General features: G+C 40.1%; 1 protein-coding gene across 2 annotated transcripts in view; it reads left to right on the top strand.

The window, feature by feature from the left end:
- Positions 1 to 11,313: 11,313 nt before the first annotated feature.
- lca5 (lebercilin LCA5) overlaps positions 11,314 to 22,337 on the top strand; it is a 69,167-nt gene continuing 58,143 nt past the window's right edge. The window contains exon 1 of one of the 2 annotated variants that reach the window (XM_059982362.1): positions 11,314 to 11,558. The gene's annotated coding sequence lies outside the window, so the exon portion shown is untranslated. The remainder of the gene's footprint in view (positions 11,559 to 22,337) is intronic. The other variant, XM_059982363.1, reaches the window with a different exon arrangement.

Below are 22,337 nucleotides of genomic sequence, written 5' to 3'. Positions count from 1 at the left end.
GAGGGGCGGAGCCACCTGTTGTCAAGAACAGTGAATTTCATCACGGAAAGTCCGAGTTCCGAATTGAAAATTTAGTGCGAATCATTCAAAAAACCATTGTGAACACGTGAATGAAAAATAAATAGTGAAGACAGTTCAGATTTCGAATTGCTATGGAACATTTGGTTTACAGTATATACCTGCACCACGGACATTGAACTTCATAGCTCAACCTGACAGATCGGCTAAAGGAAGTGGACTAGAATATTCAGTCCTTCAAACATTTTCCACCATCAAATCGGTGGCTTATATCTCAACTTCTTTTATCTACAGTAATTCGACCTGTTTTATTCACTTTGGTTCACGATGCTAACTGAAATCTACAACTCCAAAAATTGAGATGTTTGTTCATAGTATCAATAGCTTTTTGAGGGAATGCGATCGACTTTACTGCAGAGATGAGAGTTCACGTTGTAATCCGGAGCAAATAAAAGCGGCTAAACTCAGCAAGTCAGTCAGACTCTATGAAGGCAAAGCAACGGTTAGCAACATAGGACAAGACCCTAAACCAAATGTGAGGGGAAAGATAGCCGCGCAAAGTGCTGGAGGAACTCAGCGGGTTAGGTAGCATCTATGAAAGGAAATGGAAAGTATACATTTCAGGTCAAGGCACCTGCATCATACAGCATCTGCAAACTGTTTTTGTCTCTATATATAGCAGTGCAAGAGAAGGGTGGAACGAAATGAATTGCAGATGGAACAAGACAAGAGAGAGAAGGATGATCAAAGGCAGACAAAAACTGGATGGACATAAGAGTGTATGCAGAAGAACAACAGATGTAAGTTACTTGTAATTGTTAAATTCAATGTTCATATCATTGGATTTTAAACTACCTAAGTGGAATTAGAGAAGTTGTTTTTCCATTTTGAGTTTGGTCTCTCCTTAGTAATGGGGAAAGTCAAGGGCAGAAAGGTCAGTGTGGAGTGGAAAGGTGAGTTAAAATGATATGTAACTGGAAGAGCGGTTGCAGGTAACAAAATGGTTACCTAGTCTATAGTTAGTTTCTTCAGTGTGAAGGGAAGCACCACTGTGAACACTGAAGGCGGTCAATCAGGTAGAAAGAGGAGCAGGAGATATCTGCCTCACTCAGAAGGACTTGTTTAAGTCACTAGGTGGTGCTGAGATAGGAGGTGAAGAAACAGGTGTTACACCTCATAGGGTAGTCGGGGAATAGGGAAGGGTATTGGAGTAATGTTAATTGGAATAATTAAATTAATCAATATATTAATATTAATATGTGTTAATGTGCATTTAATTTATGTCAAATATAGATGTTAAATGAACTAATATGCATTTAAGATAGGTTGATTAAGGGTAAATTTACACACCTTGTTTTTCTCCAAGGGTTCTTATGCACCACTTAGTACGTACTTCCCTTGATTTTTCCATTCGGAATATATCCTTTACAAATCTGTTCCAATACCAAAGACCTAATGAAACCTATTTTATGTTATATTTTGTGTAGCCTTTATTGTTTTATTCCAAAACCCTAAAAACTTCTGCATCGTTTCATCTGCACCAAAACTATTGAAGTGTTAACTTTTAAGTGCCCATGGGTGGTGCTACCTTATTGGCAATTGATAGAACTTGATAAAAGAAACAAATATTAAAGAGCTTTAAGAAAAGGTAAGCAGAGTGTTGGGTAGGTCCAGGAAGGAAATTCCAGAGTTTAATATCTAAAGGCAAAGTCGCAAGGTGAATAGTCATTTTATTAAGGGTAGATCAAGTGACAGGACTTGTAGGATCTCTACTCTAGTGGTGCTTTATGGAACTTGAAAATCCGCAGAGACAGAGAGGAGAAAGGTCATGGAGAAATTTCTTTACCAAGTCAGTAAACATCAAAAGCCAATGGTGTGACTTATTGTTCTGCTGAGTAACTAGTGTTCCCTTTTTTTCAGTTTTTATTTAATTTAATTTACCAATGCTAATTTTTTAATATCATTACTCTTTCATGGTGTACACCCATTTTGCATTTCTTTTATTATCAGTGAAATTTGATTGATGTCAGTAGAACTGTAAAAAGCCCCAGCTTTACAGCATAGAAGACAGAGTGTAGCCTGCTCACAACATGAAAAGGTCTGGGAACAAAGCTACCCTGCAGTGTGGAATGGAAAGGAGAGGAGGGAGGAGGGAGGGGGAGAGAGAGAGAGAGAGAGAGAGAGAGAGAGAGAGAGAGAGAGAGAGAGAGAGAGAGAGAGAGAGAGAGAGGGAGAGAATATTTGCATTTGAGCCCATCATTTTTAACTACCTGAATAAATGGGGGAGGGTAGCAGGATCCTCTGTTTGGCTGGAAGGTCATTCAATTATAGAAGAAATAATCTTACATTCAGGTACAGTAATTAAATACATCTAAGATAAAATGTTATTAACAGCAATAGTGACTGTGAAATTGCTGGATTTTAGTGGAAAAACAAAATCATCCTCTGAAGTCCTTCAAGAAAGAGAATTTTCCATTGCCTGCCTAATTTAATCTATATGCTTAAAATGTTACAAAACTGGCCTCTGTAATAACAAAATGAAGGAAGAGCAATAAATGTTGACCTTGTCTGTGATGCTCACATCCTGTAAACTAACTAAACCAGTAATCTTGCAAGGAGTGCCATTTAGAATAAGCAGAGGATGTGAAGCAGGTGGAACCAAGTTTATATGTTGTCTGCAGTAAAAGTTGATGAAAGTATTTTTACCAAAGAGTGTTGCTACAATCTGTATAAACAGCATTTTCTATGCAACATACAATTAACCACAAAAAATTGGTGGAGCAACACATGAAATGCTGGAGGAACACAGCAGGTCAGGCCACATATGCGGAAATTAATAAACTGTTGATGTTTTGGGCCAAGACCCTTCTTCAGGACTGGAAAGGAAGGTGCCAAAATAGAAAGATGAGGGGAGGGAAATGAAGATAGCTAAAAGGTGATAGGTAAAGCCAGGTGGATAGGAAAGGTAAAGGGCTGGAAAGGAAGGAATCTGATTGGCATGGAGAGTGGACCACAGGAGAAAGGGATAGGGGAGGAGACCCTGGGGGAGGTTATTTCAGCCCTCCCCACTAATCTCCCTCCCGGCACCTAGCCCAGCAAATGGCCGAAGTGCTACCCCCGTCCATTCACCTTCTCCCTCACCTCCATTCAGGGCTCCAAACGTTCCTTCCGGGTGTGGCAACACTTCACCTGTGAATCTGATGGGGTTGTCTATTGTGTCTGGTGCTCCCGACTGGTGAGATCCACCATAATTCTGGGGACTACTTCACAGAGCACCTGTGCTCCACCTGCCAAAATCAGAAAATCTCAGTGGCCAAACATTTTAATTTTGATCTCCATTCCCATTCTGGTATGTCAGCCCATGGCGTCCTCTTGTGCCACAAGGAGGCCACCCTCAGGCTGGAGCAACACCTTATAATTCATCTGGGTAGCCTCTAACATGATAGCATGAATATTGATTTCTCCTTCTGGTAATAAAATTACCTTCCCTTCCCCTTATCTTCTATTCCCCACTCTGGCCTTTTACCTCTTCGCACCTGCCTATCTGGATAGTGAGGAAGTGTGTCAAAGAATATAGTAGGATATAAGTCTGTAGGAGTTATGGGAGGAGAAATAGCAGATGAAGGTTGGTTAGAATAAGTGTTGCATGTTGGAAGGTTAAATTTAAAGGGAATGTATACAGTAAGTGGGATGACCCTTTCCAGCAATAATGTAGAGATATTGTTGGGTTCAAGTCCACTGATGCCTTGCATTGGTTGGGGTCAACCATGGACATTGCGTCCTAGCTTTCAACATATATGCAAGCCAGGGCAATACAATATAGAGAGCAAGTTGTTGCCCATGCAGCAGGCTCCCCCTTTCCATATAGCTGATGAATCCAAAGGAACAGCAGAAACTCATACAGTTTGGTACCAGTGTTGTCGCAGGAGTTGCCAGCTAGTGTTGAACTCTAAGGGTCTCCAGTTTCAATTTTCCACAAGGTTTATTTCCAAAGCCTTCCCCATGAGTGGGGATAGCTGCAAGGCAGCAGAGGTTTGAGATCAGAGTTTTCTTTCTCCTAGATGAGCTGCCAACCATGGCAGAAGAGCCCCATTTGCCCAAAGAGACTGGTTTTAAAGTGCCAGTAATTTGTCTTTGCCCCTTCTCCTGTCAGTAGAAACAGTTCCACTGGGTTTAGTAGCTGAGCCATGTGCGAAGACCAGGAGCTGGACCTCAGTACAGAATATGCTCCACCTACTACCACCCACTGCCTCTGTGGTCAAACCAATTCTGAATCCACACAGCCAGATTTCCCCATATCTCTGGGCTTTCTGATAAGTCTATCATGAAGATAGGCTTGTCACACCACACACCTCTGCCTTCATCATTATTTATCTGTCAATTCATCAAAGATTTCAATCAGGCTCACAAAGTTATAACTATCTCTAATCGGACTATCTTCTCCAAATGCTTGTAAACTGTCTCTCTAAGAATTCTCTCCAATAGTTTGTTCACCACTGACATAAGACTCAATGGTCTACATTTCCTATGGTTATCCCTATTAACTTTCTTGAACAAAAGAATAACATTTGCCATCGTCCAATCAGTTGGTACTGCTCCTGTGACCAGCAAGGATGCAAAGACTATCACCAAAAGTGCGGCAGTCTTTTTCCTCAATTCCTGTAGTAACCTGCGGTATGTCCCTTCTGGCTGCGGGAACCTATCTATCCCAATGTTTTTCAAAAGATCCAGCACATTCTTTTTCCTAACATTAGCACGTTCCAGCATATCAGCCTGTTCTACATTAGAACATCTTAGGGTTATCCTTAATCCTGATTTCAATGCTTCTGATTCCCCACCTCTAGCTCTCCTAAGGTCATTCTTCAGCTCTTTCCTAGCTATCTTGTAACTCTCTAGAGCCCAGCTGATCCTTACTTTGTAAATCTTAAGTATGCTTTTTCTTCCTCTTGGCTGGATGTTCCACGTCTCGTTAGTCCACGGTTCCTTCAACCTACTATCCTTTCCCTGCCTCAATGGGAGAAGCCTATCCAGAACACCATGCAAGTGTTCCCTATATAACCTACATGTTTCCATTTTGCATTTCTCTGAATACATCCATTTCCAATTTATCCCAAATTCCTGCCTAATGTTCCAGTATGCCCTGTCTTCAAATCAGCCTATCAACATATTGTGTCAGGATTCCTTCCAGAACACTCCTAATATATTCTGCCCCACCTAAACTTTTTTCACTAAGGTGACAGTCAATACTAGGGAAGATGAAGTCACCATGACAACCCTGTTATTTTTGCATCTTTCCAAAATCTGCATCCCGATCTGCTTTTCAGTGTCTCTTCCTATGGATTGGGGGAGGGGGTCTAAAGACTCTTCCCAATAAAATGATTACACCCTTTCTCTTTACTACCACCCGCCGACTCAGTAGATGATTCCTCCATGATGTCCTCCCTTTCTGCATTGTAATACTACCCCTGCTTGGCAATGCCACTCCTCTGACTCCACTTCCCTTCCTGTTCCTTTTGAAACATCTAAACCCTGGAATATTCAACAGCCATTCCTGCCTTGTGACAGCCAATTCTCCGTAATGGCCACAGTGTCGTAGTTTCATGTACAGACCCATGCTCTAAGTTCATCGGCCTTGTTCCTGATATTTCTCACTTTAAAATAGACACATTTCAACCTATCCAACTGACTGCAATTCTGCCCCTTTCACTGCCTATCCTTTCTCACTGTGTCTCTACGCACTGCATCTACCTTTACACCAACTGCCCCATCCTCTGACCTATCTCTCTGGTTCCCATCCCCTTGAGAGACTAGTTTTTGCCCTCCCCAACAGCTATTGCAGACCTAACTGCAAGGACATTGGTCCCACTCAAGTTCAGGTGAAATCTGTCCCTCTTGTACAGGTCATACCTTGCCCAGATAGGATCCTAATGATCCAAAAATCTGAAAACCTGAAACCCAGTAATTCTTCAGCCTCACATACATCTGCCAATTCATCCTATTCTTACCCTGGATAGGCAGGAATCCAGAGATTACTATTCCTGAGTTCCTGCTTTTCAGCTTCATACCGAGTTTCCTATATTCTCTCTTCAAGACCGCATACCTTTTCCTACCTACTGTATGTCATTGGTATCATTAAGATTGCTATGGACCTGCTCCAAGACATCCCTGATCCTGGCATCTGTGAAGCAATAAAGCATTTAGGATTCTCTTTCGTGTCCACAGAACCTCCTGTCTGCTCCTTAACTACTGAATCTCATATCACCACTGCATCCTTTTCACTCGTTCCCTTCTGAGCCACAGAAGCAGATTCAAAGGCAGAGATCTGGTTGCTGCAACTTTCCCCGGTAGGTTGGCTCCAGTATCTAAAGTAGTATACATGTTATTGAGGGGAACAGCCACGGGGATACTCTGCACTGTACTGTATGCCTATTTCCTTTCCTTTTCCTGACAGTCATCTAGCTTTCTATCCTCTGCAACTTGGGTGTGACTCCTTCCAGATTGATTCCTGGGATGGCAGGACTTCCATATGAAGAAAGACTGGATCGGCTGGGCTTATACTCGCTAGAATTTAGAAGATTGAGGGGGGATCTTATTGAAACATATAAAATTCTAAAGGGATTGGACAGGCTAGATGCAGGAAGATTGTTCCCGATGTTGGGGAAGTCCAGAACGAGGGGTCACAGTTTAAGGATAAAGGGGAAGCTTTTTAGGACCGAGATGAGGAGAAACTTCTTCATACAGAGAGTAGTGAACCTGTGGAATTCTCTGCCACAGGAAACAGTTGAGGCCGGTTCATTGGCTATATTTAAGAGGAAGTTAGATATAGCCCTTGTGGCTTAAGGGATCGGGGGTATGGAGAGAAAGCAGGTACAGGGTTCTGAGTTGGATGATCAGCCATGATCATACTGAATAGCGGAGCAGGCTCGAAGGGCCGAATGGCCAATTCCTGCACCTATTTTCTATGTTTCTTCCATTATCTGTTACCTCTGCATTCTCCCAAATGAGCTGAAGGTCAGCTAACTCCAGCTGTACTTCCATAACACAGTGTCTGAGGAGCTGCACGAAAATGCACCTCTCGCAGATGTAGCAATCAGGGAGACTGTGGGTCTTGCATGAGGAAACCACCACGGACACCTGTGATCCATTCTCACTACTCTATCTATGTACCTATACTAATAGACAAAGGAAGAGAAACTTTTTTGCCAGAGCCCCTTGATCCAAAGCCTTTGTTCTCCACTCTAATCCTGTCCCATTCACACAATGCTGCATCTGCCATGGCCACTCCTTTTAAACCTAATTTCTTTGTATTGGTCCTTGTTAAGTGCCTATTTACCCCATCAATTTCAATATCTGCAGAAAGTTCCGAGTGGCCTAGTTGGGAGGTGGTGGAGGCATGAAAAAAAAATATTTAGTGGTATTTAGACAAGCACATGAACTGGTAGGAGGACTGAGGATGTAGATCATGTGTAGGTAGATGGAATTAGTTTAAATTAGCATAGTTACTGAAAGACCTTTTCCAGCGCTATATTGTTCTGTGTTCTAGAACTCGAAACCCAGAGAGGAAGCATGCCATCCACAGTCCCAGGAGAATGATTAAGAAGCAGAATCCAATAGACCCATCCTGTCACGACCACAGATACGGCAGCGCAGTTGATACAGCAATTGTGCTTGTGAATATGTACGTGTCAGCTAATTATTATCTAATTGTGATAGTATTTTTAACTCCATATTTGTCGTCATATTGCTTGTCGAGATTTGGACAGAGTACAGCAATGCTTCGCTGCCTTTTTGCATTCGGCCTTGCCTGGGAAATTGGACGGTTGAGTCAACTGACTCCGAAGACTAATGGTATTCGTTTAATATTTTGATGTTCTTTTCAGCCGCAGTAAAGGATTTGTTTTCCTTTTGAGAGTTATAGTCAATGGTCCTGTTTGGCCTAGCATTTGTAGTTTTCTTTTTCCTTTAACACTATTCGCATTAAAGTCTGTAAACTATTCAGCCACTTCGGTGTCTCTGACTCCGCACTTGGGCCATATCCAAACCTGGTGACACACATAAAGGTTTTACAACTCACAGACCTGACTTATTTCTTTGAACATTGTTGTTTAATGTTTCAGTCAGTCTCCATTAAAGCAGTGGACTCTTTTTTCACATTTAATTTATATGCTTAAAAGTGAATCCTAAAGTTTGGTACCATCTATCAAGGTGGTCAGACAGAATTGAAAAGAATTTCTTCTCACACCTCTGCTGCCAATATTAGCTTTTGAAAAAGTGTCAAGTCTTTAGAATTTATTTTGTTGTAAAGTAACAAATGGAGCTTAGTATAAACTGTGTGTGATAGATTATTTGTAATCTGGAAAAGTCAGATCTTGTTTTAAAATGTTAAATTTCTTCTATCATTGGAGAACTCCAGCAACCTTAAGTTGGTCATTTCTAATCTTTTGCTACAGTTTTGGAACAAAATGCCATACCATTTGATTGACAATAGACAGCGTGCCTTTGCTCCCAGGTGTATCTACTCCTCGCACACAAGCAACCAACATCAATTGCACCAGAATGTGTTTGTCAAGTCTGATTAAAAACTATCCAATAAATTTCATGTAATGATCTTTTTATTCTTACAAAAAGAAAATCACGATGGGGGATACTTCTATGGAAACTTGAATGAGTTCAAATGATTCACAAGTGTATTGTCTACATCTGCTTAGAATGTTTTGCCAGATTATTTCATTGACTCACCTCAGATATATGCAACTGTGCAAACAAACTTTACCAACATTCAACGTGCTTCTTTAAACCTTTCTGAACAAATAGATGGTCCTTTTCTGATCAAAGAGAAATTACTTACTGAACTAGTTCTTAGCCGGAATTTGAAAGTAGCACTTTTTCAAAATTAACCTATACGGACTGTGCGGAAAATTCGTGAAATGGCTGATGTCCCTGACTTGTTAGCAAATCTTATTATGAAAGCTGCTGAACAATAATAATAAATGCTGGAAATATTCAGGAGGTCAGGCAGCATTTGTGGGAAAAGGAGAGGCTACGTTTTGGGTTTGATATCCTTTAACCAGTTTTGAGAAGTTTGCATGTAACTTTAATTAGAGAACTTAAAGGTAAAAGAACCCTTAGGGGAAAAAGATCATAATGTGATCACATTCACCCTGAAATGTGAGGAGAAGCTAAAGTCAGATATATCAGTATTACAATGGAGTAAAGGGAATTACAGAGGCATGAAAGAGGAGTTGGTCTGAATTGACTGGAAAAGAACACTGGCAGGGATGACAGCAGAGCAGCAATGGCTGGAATTTCTGGAAGCAGTTCGGAAGGCACAGGATATATACATTCTAAAGAGAAAGAAGCATTCTAAAGGAAAGATGACACAACCGTGACTAACAAGTGAAAGCCAACATAAAGGCTGAAAAGAGGGTGTTTAATGGAGTAAAAATTAGCAGGAAGTTAGAGGTTTGGGAAGCTTTTAAAAACCAACAGAAGGCAACTAAAAAGCCATTAATAAGGTAAAGATGAAATATGAAAGTAAGCTAGCCAATAATATTAAAGAGGATGCCAAAAGTTTCGTCTGGCACATGAAGTGTAAACAAGAGGCAAAAAGTGGATATTTGGACTGCAAGAAAAAGATGCTGGAGAGGTAGTAATGGAGGACAGGGAGCTGTCAGATAAACTGAATAAGTATTTTGCATTGGTCTTCACTGTGGAAGACACTAGAAGTACGGTAGAATTTTCAGGTGTCAGGAGTCATGAAGTATGTGAAGTTACCATTACTGGTGAGAAGGTTCTTGGGAAACTGAAAGGTCTGAAGGTAGATAAGTCCCCTGGAGCAGATGATGTACACCACAGGATTCTGAAAGAAGCAACTGAAGAGACTGTGGAGACATTAGAAATGGTTTTTCAAGAATCACTAGATTCTGGAATGGTTCTGGAAGACTGGAAAATTGCAAATGCCACTACACTCTTCAAGAAGGAAGAAAGGAAACTTACAGGCTAATTAGTCTGATGTCGGTGTTGGGAAGATACTGCAATCGATTAATAAGCATGAAGTCTCAGGGTACTTGGAAGCACATGATAAAATAGACCATAGTTTCCTCAAGGGAAAATCTTTCCTGACAAATCTATTGGAATTCTTTGAAGAAATAACAAGCAGGATAGACAAAGGAGACTCGGTTGATGTTGTGTACTGTACTTGAATTTTCAGAAGGCCTTTGACAGTGTGCCAGGCACTGTGGGCAGAACTGAAAAAGTATGTGTGAGCAAGGAGGCCTACAAACCTGACTTAGTTACACCAGTTCTATCTGGAGGAATGGAAAAAAATTCCAGCAACTTACTGTGAGAAGCTTGTGGAAGGCTACCCAAAACATTTGACCCAAGTTAAACAATTTAAAGGCAATGCTACCAAATACTAACAAAGTGTATGTAAACTTCTGACCCACTGGGAAAGTGATGAAAGAAATAAAAGATGAAATAAATCATTCTGTCTACTATTATTCTGCCATTTCACATTATTAAAATAGTGATCCTAACTGACCTAAGACAGGGAATGTTTTCTAGGATTAAATGTCAGGAATTATGAAAACTGAGTTTAAAGGTATTTGGCTAAGGTGTATGTAAACTTCTGGCTTCAAATGTAGCTTTGTTAAACTGTTGCCTGCTTTGGATTCATGAACACCACCATATTTCATAAATTCTGAAGCAGTTATAATGAAGAGCCTCTTATCTGAAACATCAGTTGCTTTACCTCTTGCTCCATCTGCTATTTTCAGCGTTAGCCGTCTGCTTTTCAGATTTCCAGCTTCTCTTTCATTTTAAGATGTCCCCAATTACTACGGAATTTGAGTAAAATCCAACATTTCACACAAAAAGACATCAAATTGCGTGTAATATTGGATTTAGATAGTAAGACATGGGGACAGTGTTGCGTTGGCAGGAAGTATCACAACATGTAACACGTTTAGTTGAACTCAAATCCCTGGGCTATGGAAGGCTATGGGCCGATTGCAGGAGGTTGAATTTTAATGATGACAATGGGCCAAAGGTTATGACTCTGCACTGTATAATTCAACACAGAAAACTCCAGCGCCCCTCACAAGTGCAGTATTCCAGCACTTTCTGCACTAATTTCAGGTTGCAAGTGAGCACGACTGGTCGGAGCACGCTCTGTGACCCGATGTAAATATTACCCGCGAGGAACGAGCGCCTGGCGGGTCACCAATGGCAACAGCAAATGGGCGGATCGAGCAACTGCGACACGTGGTTCTATCGCACCAACCAGCGGAGAGCGTGAGTGTTGTCGGCAGCAACAGGGCGAGACTGAGGGTCACTAATAGCAACAGAGGAGCGTTGGGGCCATTAACTTAGCGACATCAACCGCGAGCGACCAGGGTTACCGGGAATAACGGCTGCGGTGCGGGGCGGGGCGCCAGGAGTTGCCCTAGCTGGAAGCGGGGCCCAGGGAGTGGACCCTGCCAACTCGACCAGACGTTGCCTTTCAGCCCCGGCCCCCCTGGGGCTGGTGGCCGAGGTCGGAGGTGAGTCGGTTGGGTTGACGGCAGGCCGCGCCTTGGCTGAACTGGGCCTGTGGTTGTGTGCTGTACTAGCCAGCCCCTTCCACAGCCGAAAAGGAACCGACCAGCTTGTGGCTGAGATTCCGTAGAACAGGGGCGGCTGGGGGTGTAGTTTGCCGATTACTCTGTGGCTGTGACATCCTCGAATACTTTTGGTGTTGAGCCTTAGTTTCTTGTTAGCTGTCCGAGCGAACCTCAGAATACATATTTCTGATGTACTTGCTCGAAAACTCAAAAGTGTCTACAAATCTGTAACTGATCAACTCGCGCGACAAATCCAAACTCATAGGCAAGTGGGCCACAAAAATGTTGCTAGAACACAAATATGAAATTTATACAGTGAACGACTAAAGTTATCTTTGTTTCTATGTCAAAATTGTGGAACACTACATATATTTATGAATACAACTAGAACTTTTTTTGCGTACAAACCATAGCAACAAGTTGACCTTTTTCAGTCTATTTCTCAAGTACCGCAGAGAGGCGGTAAAGCATATTCTTGAATGAGCTGCTATCTTCAGAGGATATTGGAAGAAACAAAAGTGGAATTTAACTTAATATGACATTTCAAAAGCAATTGTAAGTGCTCCGATGAAATTTGAAAATGCATAACATTAGGTATCGTTTCATCTGGTTATGTATGCATAATATTATATCGGTAAATTTATTTAGTTTAGATAATTAACGTCTTTGTTCCCTCGTCAACAAATAGGTTTCTCCCTGATGCATTAACTAATGCACTAGAGACTTTAAATAAAGATATGACTTCCATGTAATGTTTAGGTTTTCTATTCAATTAAAATAAACTATTTTGGGATTAAGTCACTAATTACTCAACATTGTTTAGTGAAGTATATGATCCTTTGATCAAACAGGTCTGTGCTAATCCTCTGCAGCCCCAATATATGATTAATGATTTGACTTTTATTTTGACTTAATAGCCATATTTGGCCACAATATTTCTTTTAGTTTATTAAGATCTGTGACAGTTGAAACAACAGTTTCTTTGACAAAATATCCTCAAAGGTATTAATTTGTTGTTAAGTACTATACATGCTCTTTCATATGCATCTGTAGGGTTGCAAGAGAATTGCTGACTATTTAAACCTAGATGTGATTGGCAAATACAAATTTTAATCCATTACCACACCCATAACACACTAGTCAATAAGCAAAATTATACGCTATCCAACTCTGCTTAACAATTGTTGTACTGGAAAACCAGCATTTTTGTTTCCGCTGATTAAAATCTGGATCGGAAGTTGGAAAGCTGAAACCCAGCAAAGCCTCTCACTCAATTGTCATTTGAAGATGCACAACCCGGCAGTGCTGTCTCTAAGACTGTTGTGTACTTGGTAACAAGAAATTTAAAATGTATCTAATAAATAACATTAAAACATTGGCTTCCAATGCCTATGCTATCTTATGTCAATGAACTAGAGCCCCAGTACAGTGACAAATGGGCATAAATGGTTTCCCAGAAACACTTACAGATTCATACTTGGCCACAATATTTTTTTCCCTACAGCCCACGTCCCTTTTGCCACTCACTTAGTGGCTGCAAGCTAGCCCTTCCTACCTGCTTACTGCTTATTGCTGTTATGATCATAGCACTTAAGAGTGTTGATGCCCACAGATTTTGAGATAGTTGTTAATCAACTACCTTGAGTTACACCAGATGTCAATTTATTCATTTTGAGCATTATTATTGGTAAGTCATTGCAGTGGTTTAAATTACAGTATTTATTACATTTGTTTATCTTACTGTTGATGACAATGAAACTGAGGCTGTAGGTGTTGCTTATACCAAACTTATGCAGGAGTATATTAGGTGCTGTGATTGCAGACTGCTTCATGTGGTATAAAGGAAGGGAGTTCTGGTTTCTACTCCTTTCCTTTCCAGTTCTGATGAATGGTCTCAGCCAGAAATGTCAACTGTTTATTCCCCTCCATAGATGCTGCCTGACCTGCTGAGTTCCTCCAGCATTTTGTGTGTATTGCTCTAGATTTACAGCATCTGCAGAATCTCGTGTTTATGATTACAAGTGGTAAGAATGTAGTAAGTTAGCTGGAACTACTATAAACTCTGGAACAGCAGAGAAATAATTTCATACAGTGGATTCTAGTTAATTGGGACCAGAACATTTTGGCTCAGTTTGCCAAAAGTTAATAGGAATAATTAAAAAGGTATAACAAAAGACAAGCTACTGTTTGAATAACAAATTACATATTTAAATAAAATGTAGAACAAATTGAAATACTACTAGAGTACTATAATACTTAACAGTTATCAATAGATGGATTCTTCCAGTGTGAGCTAGCTGTGACTGAGGGTAAATGAGCAACATCAGTGCAGATACCTACAGCAGATAATGGGCTGCCTTCATACAATGCTTTTGGTGATTGCATCATCCAAATCTTCATTTTCATTGTAACATTCACAATGGTTATTGATACCTTCAAATTCTTTATAGTTCCTAACTTGTTGAAGTAATGAAATTGTTACATTTTCTATCCCAGCCTTTTCCGGCATCTTCAAGCCTCAATGCTTAAAAGCCAATGAGCAAAACCGTTCTGAATTGTCTTACTGCTTACTTTGCACTATCAATGAAAAGTGGCATTGCTTTTTGAGCACAAACACACACAACAGACAGTCTTCACTCTAAGCATGTTGTAGTGTCTAACAGCCACACTTGGAAGCTAGTTAGAAACTGGCAACAGTATCCTGTCACAATTAAGCACAAAATGTCCCAAATAAATGAAGGAAATCTGGGCTGTTTTCTTGATTAGTTTTGGTTCTTTAAGACCAAAATAGTGGCTGTCCTGATTGAGCAATTAACCAGACTCCATTATAATTTTATTTTGTACCCTTATGCCTCTTTCCAGAGGTATTTGCAAATTTCAGAAGCTTTGCAGAATTGCTCACTGATGTCATAATGCCCTATGGTGTTCTGCTGCCTTAAATTTTCAACAGAAGCTTTCCAGCTGCCGGTGACAGGAGACCTGAATTTGCATAAAACCAGGTGGTATTTCCACTTTATATATCCCAGCTAATAGGATAGGTTTGAAAGGACTTTAAAATAGCATATCTCTGTTTGCTTCCTAGAAAATAAATTCTAATCTTCAAAGCAATAGAATGCATCTGTTGGAGAAAATTGTCAGCATTTCATTGCAATTAAACAAAAATATATTAATCACAACAATGGCATTTTTTTATAGGAGTGACCTAAAAGCTTTTATTCATGTAGATGTCACCTGCAAGTTTTAACTTATTTAAAAATAAAACACAAATTGGAGGCAAAATAGGAAAAACATTTGTACTCTCTTCACTACATCCTCCAAATGGAGGGAAGTATATAGTAGCGTTTACCAGAGATGAGTGTTTACAGCTCTCCTTTTTAATATTTAATAATGACTTGATCCTGGGTACACAGAAATCATTACCAAATTTGCTAGTGGCACAGAATTTGGAGACATTGTAAACTGTAATAAACTTAAAAAAAGAAATAGATACTTTGGTGAGATTTAATGCTCAGAAACAGGAAGAGTAAATAGAAAGAAGATACAATTCGAGATGGAGTATAAATATGGATGTAATAGGCAGGTTGAGAAATTGGTTGAAAAAGCATCAGAAATCTTGAATGAAGGATGAACGTGTAAGGTGATCGTAATGAAACCAGTCTCCAATCTTCACACTTAAGAAGATTTAGGAAAAGATTCACTAAAATGTTTCCAAGAATGAGTTACTTTAAATACATGGGCAAACTGGTGAATCTGGGTATGTTTTTCTTGGATAGTGTTTGTGAAGTGATCTGATATCTAAAATCACAAAGGAACTGCCCAGATAGAGGAAAAACTGTTCCACACGGAACAAAGCATTTTCCACTTTACTGAACCATCATTAGCCCCATATCAACACAACAAAAGCAGATCATGGTTGTTTGAAAGGTTTTGCTGAGCATAAATAATACTAAATAAATCCCAAAACTTGTTTCTTTAATTTCTGATCATTTCAGAGGATCTGTCCTGGGTCCAGCATGTAGACCAAAGAAGGCATGATAGCACCTCCCTTAAGTTTGCAGAGTTTCAGCATGACTTCTGAATGTAAAACTACAAAAAGTAAAGGATACAGCCCAGATCATCACAGGTAAAGCCCTCCCCATCATTGAGCACAACTACAGGAAACATTGTCCCGGGGAAGCATCACCCATCATTAAGGACCCCAATATCCAGGCCATGCTTTCTCTCCGTGCTGCCATTAGGAAGGAGGTACAGGAGTTTCAAGTCCCATATCATCAAGGTGAGGAATAGTTATTACCCCTTAATCATCAGGTTTTTGAACCAGAGGGGATAGCTTCACTCACCCCAACAGTGAACTGATAACCTGTGGGTTCACTTCTTAAGGGCTCTCCAATTTGTGTTCTTGATATTTATTGCTCATTTTTAAAAAAAATTCCTTTTGTATTTGCAGTTTCTTCTGCACATTGGTAGTTCATTTAACTCCATGTGAATTTCCATTGATTCTGTTGTGTTTCTCTATTTATGATAGATAGCTGCAAGAAAATGAGTCTTGGGGTAGTATGTTGACAAATTTACTTTGAACTTTTGCTTTATCTCAGATGGCATCAAGCTTTGAGTGTAGTTGTAGCCACGTTCATCCAAACAAGAAGGGAAGATAAAAGCTTTTAGTACAGGGATTCCCAACTATGCCATGGACCCCCACCATTAACGAAGGAATCCATAGACCCCAGGTTAGGAACACCTGCATTAGTGTCAAATGAATCACTCATTGCATGATATGCCAGCCTCTGAATTATTTTTACTCTACAGTTTAATAGAAGTTAAGTTTTCAGTCATTGGCGTTCAAAGACACTGAACACACCTTGGAACTCAGTACAGTCCATCATTTAAAAAAAAAATGAAACCACAGCCACACAGCCTTGGTCAGGCCACCACCCCTAAACTTGCTGTAAGAGAGGTTACTGTGATGCCAACAGTCACTGAATGAGCTGCAGCAGTCAGTGCCTACAACTGGAGATGAAGTTGATGGCTCCACAATCTAAAGCCTTGTACAAAAATGGTTTTTATGGAAGAGTGGCAAGGAGAAAGCATATCCTTGCCTGTAAAGACTTTGCAAAGCGTTGCTTAGAAGGTACCATGAAGATGTGGAAGAAGGTTTTGTGGTCAGATGAGACCAAAGTGGAACTATTTGGCCTCAACATGTGGCATAAATCTAATATTGTGCACCAGCCAGGTAAAATATTGCTACTATAAAGTATGGTGGAGGTAGCATCGTGCTATGGGGATGCTTTTCAGCAACGGACCGGAAATCTAATCTGGATTGATGGGGAGATGAATGCTGCTAAATACAGAGAGATCCTGGATAAAAACCTGCTAGCCTCTATTAGAAAGTTTGAACTGGGGAGGAAGCCTGTCTTTCAGCAGGACAATGCTCTAAAGCACACTGCCAAAGCAACTGTGGAATGGCTTTAAATGAAAAAAAATTGATATTCTCGAGTGGCCCAGTCAAACTCCTGACCTTAATCTGATAAAATGCCTCTGGCAAGACCTTAAGATTTCTGTACTCTGCTGTTTCTCAACTAACCTGGCACAGCTTGAGCAATTTTGCAAGGAAGAATGGGTAACTCTTGCTCCATCACATTGTGCAAAGCTAAGAGACTTATCCAAAAAGACTTGGCTGAGAGATGGTTCAACTAAGTACTGAGTAAAGGGGGATGAATACTTTTGAACTGCTGACATTTCAGTTTTTGAGTTTTTATTGTTTCGTGCATTACAATTTTTCCTGTTTTGGGCTCCACTGGAAAGAGGAGCATGTGATTCACGAAAAAAACTCAGTTAAATTGATCAAAATTCATGGCTAAGGGTTAGGGGCTGAATACTTCTGCAAAGCACTGTAAATCTATTTTCAATTTGTTGACAGAAGATTGATTCGGTGTTACAATGGTGCATGATGATTGTTAGTGGTTTAGCAAGCCATGGATTTGCGCTGATGGTTTGAAGACTTCAAATCTATCCATGGCAGCTAGTGAATTTTAAGTTGTTTTGTGCACGGGATTTATTTATTTAGAGTTTTAGTGATTATGAAACAACAAGGTAATTGTAAGCAAATATGAGAAAACCTGCATATGCTAAAAATCCAAGCAACACACAAACGGCTGGAGGAATTCAGCACATCAGGCAGCATTATGGAAAAGACTAAACAGTTGACGTTTCGGGCCGAGATGGGAAAGGAAGGGGAGAAGTCAGAGTAAGAAGGTGGGGGCTGCTTTACTCTGACTTCTCCCCTTCCTTTCCAGCCCTGTTGAAGGGTCTCAATCTGAAACATTAACTGTTTATTCTTTTCCATAGATGCTGCCTATTCTGCTAAGCTCTTCCAGCATTTTGTGTGGATTATTGTAAAACCCAGTAGGCTGAATACAGTCTTAACCTCGTCTGGATTGTATATGACTCCCGACTTGCACTATTATGGTGGACTTTTCACTGCCTTCTGAATTAGCTGAGGCACTTGTTCATTAGAGATTGATAGTAAAAGCCACATGCCATGAATGCTTTTTTAAAAAAAAATCTTTGTGAACTTTCTTTAGATCATTGAGTCCTCTTCATGCAACTGGATGAGGCAACCAGAATCAGTTTATGTAATTACTGTCAGCATAAGCATGGATGAAAATGTGTATGTAGTGTTGCCATCAATTGTTTTATTTTTAATATATTTACCTACTCCTGCTGGGTTGCTCTGGCCACCATGCAGAGCAGCATATTAAATTGAAATCAGAATTCTATTCCTTCAGATTATTTTTTGTTCCTGATGACTGACTATGGGCGAACAAGCTCTTGAGAAAACTAAAAGTTATTTCAATTTGCTAATACTGATCCAAATCAAAGGATAATTATCAAACCTGAGTGTCTGTTGTCTTAAGTCTTTATTTCTTGGTTCAGCAGCAAGTCATTTTAAAGAATTGTGGGTGTCCCATTTTTTATTACTAACTTTGAGCCTTCGATTCTGTTACTGATCAAGTATTCAGTCACCTTTGTAAACAAAGGCATTAGATAGTATTATCTGCTACTCTCTGGATCTGTTCATAAACCCTGCACTTGAAGAGAGGATAGCAACACCACATTCTTAGAATTTTATCTTTTTGTTCAGTAACTGTATGTCATCTACTTAATCCCTTCATCTTACTTTTCAAATGTCATAAATTGCATCTCCTTTCAGTCTATTACTATCTTAAGCCTCATGTTGGAAGCATTAAAACACTGTAAAACACATCCTCCTAATTTATTATGATTCTTTTGTTTTTTGGAAAAAAGAGATGAGCAAACCATTTTTGGTAACTCAATGACAAATGTGACTGTTTTCTTGTACAGGGTCTGCCACATGGTGGCAGAATTCTTGATTGATATTCCTAATCCCTCTGAAGAAAATTCCTGCTTAATTGGTACAAAAGAAATATGAAACAGTTGATAAGTTGCTTTTCATCTGACATCTAGTGTTGGATGAATAGAAATTTCTTCCAGTGAAATATTGCCTTCAGTCACTGTAACAAATGCATATATCCAGCTTATACTGGAGAAAAGTTAATTCCTGCGGGAATGACATTTGTAGTAGTGAAGTACAACAACCAACAAGCCACTTTGGGCTTGTATCTGGTTTAAAAAAAATGCAGCCAAAATGCATTTGAGTTGCAGTAAGGAATGAAAGTGAGCATGAACAAAATTGCAGCTTCTAGATGGAGGCCTGCCTGGCCAAACAAATTTTGTTACTGTTACGGCAGAAGCTTACCAATATAGATTTTAAAGGTGAAATATGTAGAAAATGCATCAAAGCAGGACGCGTACAAAGAGCACGTTGGGCAGATAAAAAGAAATGGTCTGTACAAGGAAGAAAAAAAGCTAGTCAAGTTGAAGTTTCATAAAAAGCAATAATCTACATGCTGTTGATGAAAATTCAGATAATGAAGAGAGTGACAAAGGATGGGGTGCCTTTGAGATTTAAAATGTAAAAACTAGCAAAAGATGAGCAATATGGCTTACACCAGAGTGAATGGCAAATTCATTAAATGGGAATTGGACATTGGCTTGGTTGTTTCAGTTATTCCACAAAATTAGTTCGAATGGCATTTCAAAGATACTGAATTGAAGTCTGCAGATATCCAGTCTATACGGGAGAAAAGATAATTCCTGTGGAATGACATTCGTAACAGTGAAATCCAACAAGCCACATTGGACTTGTTTGTGGTTTTAACAAAAAACAGGAGGGCCAGCATTGTGGGGACAAGAGTGACTGAGCCAACCACAACCTATTGGAGATCCACCCACAATTTGCATGTCACTTCCCTATGCAATAGTCAGCTGAAAGCGAATTAAGAAAGGCACTGATTGATGCTACAGTGGTGTTCAAGAATGGTATTGGAAAACTCAAATATACCAAAGGTAAGATGGTGGTAAATGAAAATGTCAAACCCAAATTTTGCAAAACCCATCAGGTTCTTTATACCAAATGTGAAAAGGTAGTCATTGAGCTAGATCATATGGTGGCTGAAGGAATTCTTTCCAAGGTTGAGTGGTACCCATGGGCAATGCCAGTGGTCCCAGTAGCCAAGAAGATTGGCTCTAGCAGTATCTGTGGTGATTTTAAGCTCACCATCAACCCAGTACTGAAAGTAGATCAATATTTTCTGCCTAGAATGGAGGGTATCTTTGCAAACTCTTCTGGAGGATAAGACTTCAGCAAAAAGAGCTTGCCTGCAGATGGAGATGGAAGAAGTGTCAAAAGTGTTTCTCACCATAAACACTCACAAAGGGCTTTGTTACTATAATAGACTTGTTTTTGGAATAGCATCTGTAACTGTACTCCGGCAGATAGCTAGGATCTAGGTGCTGTAAGGCTGCCAGGAATCTGAATCATTTTTAATATCACCGATGTATGTCATAAAATGTTATGTAGCAGCAGTATATTGCAATACATAATAACTAAATTGCAGTAAGAAGTATGCATATTTTAAAGTTGAATTAAATAAGTAGTGCAAGAAGAGAAGGAAAAAAGTAGTGAGGTAGTGTTCATGTGTTCAATGTCCATTCAGAAATTTGATAGCAGAGGGGAAGAAGCTATTCCTGAATCACTGGGTGTGTGCTTTCAGGCTCCTGATGGTAGCAGTGAGAAGAGGGCATGCCCTGATTCTGGTCATTGTGGTGCTATTAAGAAGGTAACTTGTTAGAGCAGCTCAGATGAAAATCTTCAAATGTTAATGTTTTTGACTGCTACCACTAGACTGGATAAATCTGTAACCGAAGCCTTTTCTCTTCATTTTGCCCCTCCATCCACACTGAAATGGTGTTTTCCTCCCCCAAAAACGGAGCTTTTCTAAAATGCTCTCCAGAGTGTGTAAATCTGAAAACGCCGGCTGAGCGGTGTAGTGTGTACAGGGTAACCGGAGCTTTTTAAAAATGCTGTCATGATGTGCCGGAACAGATGGTGATGGCAGTGCAGCATTTCATTGTTTCCTTGAACTAAGAGGAGGAAACAGAAAGAGTATACCGTTTCTTCTTAGCTTGTTTTCTATAGCTGTGTCCTGCGTGCATGCCCAGTAGGAGGAGATTTGCCCAAATACCCATTTTAATATGGATGGAGGTATTTTCAGAAATGCCTGGTGTGGACGCCTATCGTTTCTTTGTGACACCGGCATTTTCAAAATTCACTGGCTCAGTGTGGATGTAGCCTTAAATCCACAGCTACAGCCATGGACAATACAGTAAACAACATTGTCTCAGGCATTCAGAAAGATCTATTACTACTCAGTCGACAAATCTCAGACGTGGTGCCTGTTTGCAGGTGCAGTTCCCCTTTAAGACAGTGGATGAAAAGATGCTGCACTGGATTAAAAGTTTAAGGGGAAGAGCTTACAACTTCCACTACTGTTTATTCTGCTAACAAATGTACAGTCTCTGGAAAATAAAATTGAAGTCCTCAGAGTAAGGTTGTTCTACCAGAGGGACATCTGAGACTGTTGTGCATTTTGTTTGAGTCTTGGCTATCCACCACTATTCTGGATGTAGCAATACAGCATGCTGGCTTTACTGCCAAGGTAGGACTGCTGAGTCTTTCAAAGACAGGAGGTGAAGTATGCTTTATGGTTAACTCCTCATGGTGTACAAATGTTGTGGTTCTGTCACAGTCCTACTCACCCAACCTAGAACATCTAGCAATCAAATGTTGGCCATTTTATCTGCTGTGGGAGTGTTCAGCCATCATCTTGGTAGTTATATATATTCCACCTCAGGCCTGTGTCTGAACTGGCCTGATGAACTGAGCAACATAATCAACAGGCATGAAATAACACACCCCGATGCCTTTCCCATCATTTCAGGGGATTTTAACCAGGTCAACTTGAAAAAGTCCCTCAATAATTATCACCAAAATTTCACTTCTGGAGCTAGAGAAGCCAACACACTAGATCACTGTTATACTACCATCAAGAATGCTTACCATGCCATCCAAAGCTTACACTGTGGAAATTCTTATCATCTGGCTGTGCCTCTACTCCCTGAGAATAGGCAGGAAATAAAGACAGCAACACCAATAGAGAGGACTAAGAAGATATGGACAAGGGAGGCAGAGGAGTGCTTGCAGGACTGCTTTGAATTGGTGGACTGGATAGTATTTGGGGATTCATCTTCGAGTCTGAATGAATTCACTACAGTTGTCCTGACTTTGTAAAACCTGTG

The sequence above is a fragment of the Hypanus sabinus genome, chromosome 10 (genome assembly GCF_030144855.1).
Source record: "Hypanus sabinus isolate sHypSab1 chromosome 10, sHypSab1.hap1, whole genome shotgun sequence".
In the NCBI taxonomy this organism is placed as follows: Eukaryota; Metazoa; Chordata; class Chondrichthyes; order Myliobatiformes; family Dasyatidae; genus Hypanus; species Hypanus sabinus.
Note: the sequence above shows the minus strand (reverse complement) of the source record. Positions and strands in the feature narration are given on the sequence as shown.